We start from the raw sequence: 7,531 nt of genomic DNA on the forward strand, positions 1-7,531 counted from the left end.
CACCACATTCTTGTGACTCATATTTCATGAGGGCCTAATGCAGTGGCGTTTCAAAGTGCTCGTTTAGCCTTCGGAAGTAGGGTTTCTCGGTCTGAATGGATGTCGACCCTCTATGGTTTATGGATAGTGTAATGAAGGATTACATTGTAGTGGAGCCATAAGTTTTGTATGTTCTCATTTGCTTGAATGTGCTATGTTCCCTTTACTGAAAATTTTCCAATGTGGTTTTCTTTAATGTTATGTACAATGTGGGATAATCTGTATACTTGTGGGGACAAAAATTAAGCATCAAAGAAACCACTTCCCATGCACCCTAAACTCTAGAAAGTGTAACTAAAATGAAGTAATATATAGTTACTGATCACTACCATGTATCGTAGAGAAAATTTTGGAACATCAAAACTTAGAACCTAAACAAAGTCACAAACAATAGGGATGGAAGTTATGATATCCTACTTGAATGATGGATTATTTTCTTGCAAGTAGCAAGGAAAGATGGTATCTTGCTTTTCTAGATGGACAAAGGAACTAGGATACGAAAATTCCTACAACCGTTGATTTATAGTATGTGTACCGAGTCTAGTATATATAAATGAAGAAGCCCAAATAGGTGAAGCATTTCAAAATGTCAAAAAAGCCCCTTAAATTTCTTCACAATCAAATCCCCAAAAAAGCAGAAAATAAGGACAAACTGGGAAAAAAAAACAAAAACTCATATCCCAAAGGTAGTTTGATACAAGTAGTTATCGAGTTGAGTTGGGACATAATCTGAAACACAGTATAAAACGCTCCCACTCTTTCACAACTACTACAACACTTTCCCACTCTTTCACAACTGCCGGTGCCAGTTTGAATCAAACTCCACTCCTCCCTCTTAACCTTTGGCCAGCTTAAAACTCTTTCATTTTCTTCCTCCATTAGTTCTTCAATCATCTCATGTATTCAAATATTATTTTTGTTTCCTTTTTTTTTTTGTAGTTTTAATTTATTTGGGATTTTTTTAGTCCACTAGATTCTTCTATTGCTACTCAATTCCGAGATTTGATCGTACTTTTTTGAATCGCAGCATAAAGAGGTAATGAGGCTTTCAACCCATTTACAAAGGATCCCAATGCCATTGGGTGTTTGAGTGGTATTTTCGTTTCTATTGTCTCTGTCTTTTTTATCATATATTCTTTTGTGCGATTATTTTAGAATATTTTGTATGTTGTCACCGGATTCAGCATAATAAGGTTTGTCACACTCAAAATTGCAGGTTAGTATTCATATGTAAACCAATAAACTCCATGTTTGTCCCTTTGCAAAGCAATATTGCATAAGTTTGGATTTATTTCCAACTCAAATTTTCATAAACGATTGTTACTCATAACTGCCCCTCATATTCATCTACCAGAATACCACACAAGAATACGAAATCATGAAGAGAACAAAGGCTTTCAATTTCTAAATCCATACTGTTGGTTTTTTAAGTTATTTATTTTGGATTTTTATTTTTATATTTTTCTCTCTTTCCCACTCCTTCATTGTCTGGCTTTGATGTTGGCATAATCAATCATAATGCTACTCTCTATGTTTTTTTTTTATTGTTGTTCAATGCAGATTTTGGTTGGAATGCAAAGCAAGCATGCAGGGACAATCATCGATAGGTTTTGATTATGATTTAATTCTTTATTGCTTTTGGCTAATTTTGTGTTTTAAATGATTTTGCTAATTCTATTTAGAGATATTATTTCTCTCTATTTTTTATAGCTAATTGTTTACATGTATTATTTCTCTATGTTTTATGTACTTTTGATATTCATACTGTTCTCAAACACAACATTAGAAAAGAAAGGATCAGTTTTTCAAGGAGAAGATGGAATTGAAAGAATTGCAATGGGTAATTCCTACAGATATATCTCAAATTTTCCTCCCGATATTTCTTGAAACTTTCGATTATTGGACAAAAAGAAGAAGGCCAGTCATGGTTAGTCAATAGCGATTTTCCTTTTGGGATCAAATTGGGAAGGTGATTTTGATGTTTAACTTTTCATTCAGATTTTGGTAAGCCTTTTCTCTTTCTAAGTTGCTGATTGTTTTCAATCTTTCTCTCACAACCCAATGAAAATCCTCAAAATGTTGGTACTTCTTCACGATTCCTAGACAAGCATTAAACGTAACCAATTCCATTTCAGCAGGATCAGCTACAAAGGTAGAGTTCTCTTCCACAAAGGTTAACATTCCTAGGAACTTGACACCAAGGCTCCTATATGGCAGGATCCATTATACATCCCCGATAGCCCACATCCCTCTCCTCTTACTAGGCCATTAAAATCGAGGGCTCAATACATTAACTTTCAGCCTGACAACAGGATTCTGCCATCTGAAACTGTGAATAATTCCCCTTCCAAAGAGTTTCCAACCTTATAAATCCCACAGCTACATTACCATCACGAGTAATGGAATGAAGAATACCTATTGGTGAGTGAAACTTTCTTCAAGCGTACCAGTTGACCTTAAAAACTACCAAGCCTACGTGGCGCGCAGGCCGAGTAACTAATGAGCTAACATGTCCTTCGGTTGATGTGGGGCGTGCCAACTTGTCGGCTGAGTTCGATCGAGGAGTAAAATGTGTTGATATTGCGTTGAGCGCGCGACTGACTTCTCGATCTTACGACTGCGACCGAGGAAGAAACACGTCTCTGCCTTTGGGTTCTAGAGCCTGAAGACAAGGCTACTAGTTCTACAAAGTTCACAAATCGTCGGCGCCGGATTTGGTCACAGTGATTATATTCGTAAGATTATAAGCACTCCGAATCGACACCAGAGTATAGGGGCACATATTCTCAAAACAGATATATGTCTTGATGATAAATGTGGTTCGGCCGTCAGAATGCCGAACTCTAAAGCCTACTTATGAGTATCCAATCATAAAACAACTCGGCGTTCAATGTGTCAAGCCTTAGTAACACCTCACTTCGCCGAGAAGGCTGATGAGATGACCTTTGCCAATAAAGATTCGAAAATCCTTCTTGACCGAGACTTGGATAGACAACCAGTCAGCCCTGTTGCAGTGCTGTTTATCCAAACTGAAGATCTTCACGGTCGGCTGATTATACGGCAACAGTGCTATTTATCTAAACTGAAGATGTTTGCCGGTTGCCTCCATAGTGCTGTTTCTCTAAACTAAAGATGTGTCGGCGAAAAAAGAAAGTAAAAATCACAAGGTTGTTGAGAGGTTTCGCGTAGAACGAGAGTTTGCGCAGGGCAATTTGTGTGTTGAATTTGAAGGGGCTTTAATGATGTCATCCTCCCTCTATTTATATTAGTTAACTTGCTTCCGATTAAATCACAACCATACTCGGACTATAACTTCTTCCCCCGATCTAACTTTATCTCGGCCGGTCCTACTCCTACTAGGACTTTGAACTCAACCCCCATATTAGGCCGTATTCGATCCCAAACTTCTACATCCTTATCCTGTCGAAACTCCTTCTCGTATTAGTATTCAACCACCTATGGATTCCTAATAGGACACAGCCAGCCTTGGCTATGTTGCCCATAAGCCGGATGCCCCCCAACGACTCCTAAGCATGGCCTCTGGGCCGAGAACAATTCTAAACTTGGCCCAAACCAATATTTTGGGCCCAAACATTGCCCCTTCACTTCTGAGGTCGTCGATTTACACTCCGTGGTTTGAGCCTTGACCTCGAAGAAGTGAAATTGACCTAAAGACAATCATTGAATCCTTTTGAGAAATACCACCATGCGCATTTATGAGACATAACCGCATGATCTCGATTTCCTAACCATCCTGCCACATGTTGGTCCCCTGGTTAACCTAGTAGCCCTCAATCATGACCCTCGAAAACATGCGACCGCCGAAACGTCTTTCTTGCACTAAACCCGTCGCAACACGCAATGGTGCATCCTCAAACTGCGAAAACCTTGATTTTTTCGCCCAGATTCTCTAAGCATGTACAATGATTAGCAACTTTCTAGCTCGATTCTATCCTTAATTTTGAAAATCAAACGTTTAGCCTTCCTTCCCAAATGCTTATAAATATCCGAATCCCTTCTATTCGTACCTTACGCTTTCCAAAACCCTTGAAATTTTCTCGTCACTTTGCTTTCAAAACTTTCAAAAACCAGAAAATCCCAAGCTTTCATCTCAGAAATCTTTGAGCCTTCATCAATGGCCCCTTTCATCTTCCAGCTCTCCAACGAGTGCAACAAGTGCAATGACTTCATTGATAGGAACGCCATCAAGACTCTGCATTTTGAGATTAACCTAAACACTACTCACCAAATCCTAGGCCCACTCTTTAGGGACACAGTACCATCGTCTATCACCAACTTATTCAAAGAACACTGCCTGGTACATTTGCTGCAAGGATTTAATTGGTTAAGGTGGTGCCTGACAAAGCCTCAAGGAGCCTGGCCCTCGACCAACGTGAATTGGGCGGCCTGGGACGTACGAATGGAAAAATTCTTTGGTAAAGAATAAGAGGCTCGCGGCATCCACGACGCTATTAAGCTTTCGACTATGGAGATTACCATGGATAAAGAACTCCTTATGGCAACTCTAAGCCTCTGGTGCTCGGCCACTAACACCATGGTCTTTCCGTTCGGCCCTATAACCCCCAACATCCTCGACGTCTAGGCTATCCTCGGGACTTCTCTTTCTGGCATTCTAATAGACGCCACCTTTATTGGAAGCCCATCAAACCTTGACCTCAAGGCGTTGTTTGACAAATGGGCTGTCGAGACATTGAGCCAATAAGGTCAAGAGCCTTCAAAAGAGGAAGTTCAGAAGTTGCATAAGAAGTTTCTGAACTACAACACTCTCATCCTCCATTTTATCGGCCGAGAAGAAATGAGTTTACGGAGGGATGAACACGAGGCCTTCCTATTTTACTGGTACAACAAGTTTATCTGTTGTACCAAGTCAAATAAGTGTTTGGTCAAAAATATGCCGGTGGCGGAAGCCCTGACCAGTGGTCACTCTTTCGCACTCAATCCGGCTATCCTTGCCAACCTTCTGCGCTGTCTAGCTGAGACGACAACAAGATCGACCCGCACTAGAATGGACCTCTCTGTGTGTTCCAACTCTGGCTGCAGGTTTATTTTTCCATATTTCGGCCATAAATCTCCAACCTTTAGTCCACTGCAGCACTCGGCCTTCAGTTGGCTCATCGACCAGTACCTCTTCACCGAGCTGAAGAAGTTTTCAAACACTTCTTCGGCCTAGATGTCATTTTCGATGACAAATTTTTGATATGTCGTCGTCAGGAATACCCCTACTCCATCAGACTTCCTTCATCAACCTGGAATAAAAGCGAAAATGCTGGTTTCGTTAAAACTAGGGGTCGTTCGTGTTAACTCGCGACCTTCCCCTCGGTTGCGATGCTTGCCGAGCAAGTTGGGAAGTCTACGACCCCTACTTTGCTGCCCGACAGCTTAGCTACCTCCAAGGTTGCCCGATGCCTCTACTTACTTCCTGCTCCATTCTAAGCCGAGGATGCCTATTTAGTTCCTCAGAAAATGAGTGCAGAGACATCGAGAAGGAGTTTCACGAACGGTGTAAGAAATTTCACCTTCGATCAACTGTTCCTGAATTTCTCGGCACTGACACCTTCAACGACTGGTGGGAAGAATATACCCATGACTTTTTTGGCGCTTCGGTCGAGGACGTAGTCAACAAAATTTTTGGTGACTGACCCAAAAAAATTTGTGCCCCTCAATCTAAAGAGACGCCTCAAGGTATATGACTATCTCTACTTTTATTCTTCAAACACTTAAACGTTTTACTAATTAGATTTCGCTTTCTCAGCCGGTCGGGTATTGAAACAGGCAGACGTGGTCACCCCGGATGCGGCCAGGAAAAAATTGGCCCCTTCTTCCAAGAAATCCAAAACTGTCGCACAAAACACATATAGCAAACAGCTTCGCCCGAACATCGAGACAACAGATGAAGCCCCTCGTCCGATAAAACACGTCAAGAAATTGGCGAAGAAGAGAGCATGGGAGATTCACGTTATCTTCAGCCACATCACCGGAATGACCGCTCCGAGTGCCTCTCTTCCTGCTTCTGTTGTCCAAGCCTCAACGAAGAAACGGCCAACTCCAACTAACCCGGCGCCCCAAGTTCACCTGGCCCCTAAGGTCCCTAAGGTAGTGGTTGAACAAGTTGTTGTACTACTGGTCGAGACGCCTGCAGCTCCGGGGCCGACCATAGCACCCGTCCTGAGGGAGGCAACTCATTCCGTCAGGAAAAATCTCCCCAAGAATCGAAAACCATCAACGATCATCTTAGAAGAGGTATGCTTATGCTATTGATAACTTCATTTTCTTATTAAATTCAAAAGTATTACCAGCTATTTTGTTCTAGGATGACGAGAGTGATGAGATTCCGCCAGCGAGTCATCCTCGACCAATTGAACCTCATTCCATCGACCTTCCCCCCATGGTTGAAGCGACTAATCAGGTTGATCTTGCAACAGCTGATCGTGGAAAACAACCTCTCGTCGAGCCTGAAGTGACGCCAGAAACCCTAATTCACCCGCAGGATCAAAACATCAGCATCCCATTTCAAGAAGCGACTTCAGTTTTTGTAAGTCTCAACTACTTTCTCTTGTTAATTTTGTTATAACGAGTCTGAATCGAGAAAAATATTAAATGTCAGGTGCCCAATCATTCATTTCACTAAAAATTCTACTTGCCGAACATAGATAGCCTTCATCGGCCTCGTGAATTAAGAAGCAGTCTAAAACACTAGGCTCGGCCAATAAGCTCTCTGGGTTCGAGCAATGAACCAGGAGACATGGCTGAAGTCTCCTATCGGCAGGTCTAAAACAAATTCTCTTTGCTATGTTCTATTATGATTTTCCTTTTGCTTAAATTCTTTTCATGTGCAGTCTTAATAGGAAGTCGAGTTCGATGCTCTCTTATCGAGTACTTCGGGAGCAGCTGGCCTTTCGGCAGCTACAACTGAGCCGGTCGAATCGACTGTTCTTGTTAGGTTGCAGGAGCTTTTATCTCTCTTAGCTTCACAAGTTCTTGGATGCCAAGGCCTTGATTCGGTAGGTGCATGTCTGAATGATCTCGCAGCTGATGGTCAATTGAGCACCAAGGCTATCACTCAAACATCTTCTACCTTGGAACGGACCCGAGAATATTTCAATATTTTCGTGAAAACTTTTCAGGCTGAAGACGACTTAAAAGCTGCAACAGTTGTTCGAGACACTGTTCGTCAAAAAATCGAAGTTTTAAAGGCGAAAAAAGAGGCCCTAGCCGACCTTGACCATCAAATTGCCGAACTCTAAAATCGAAGGTCAGAAATTGCTTCCAAGCTTGCAAAGGATTTTGAGTCGAGTGGCAAATCTTGCTTGACTGAATACATGGCTAGCGTGAGGCGGGTCGAGCATCTGAAGATGGACAAAAGGAATCGGCAAGCTGAGGTCACGATGGGCGATGTGCGGTGGTTGGAGTTGAAAGCCATTCTTGAATCTCTCATACCTTCATCACCCTAGCATTATCTGACTGTAACTGA

Source organism: Malus domestica, chromosome 03, assembly GCF_042453785.1.
Source record: "Malus domestica chromosome 03, GDT2T_hap1".
Taxonomy (NCBI): Eukaryota; Viridiplantae; Streptophyta; class Magnoliopsida; order Rosales; family Rosaceae; genus Malus; species Malus domestica.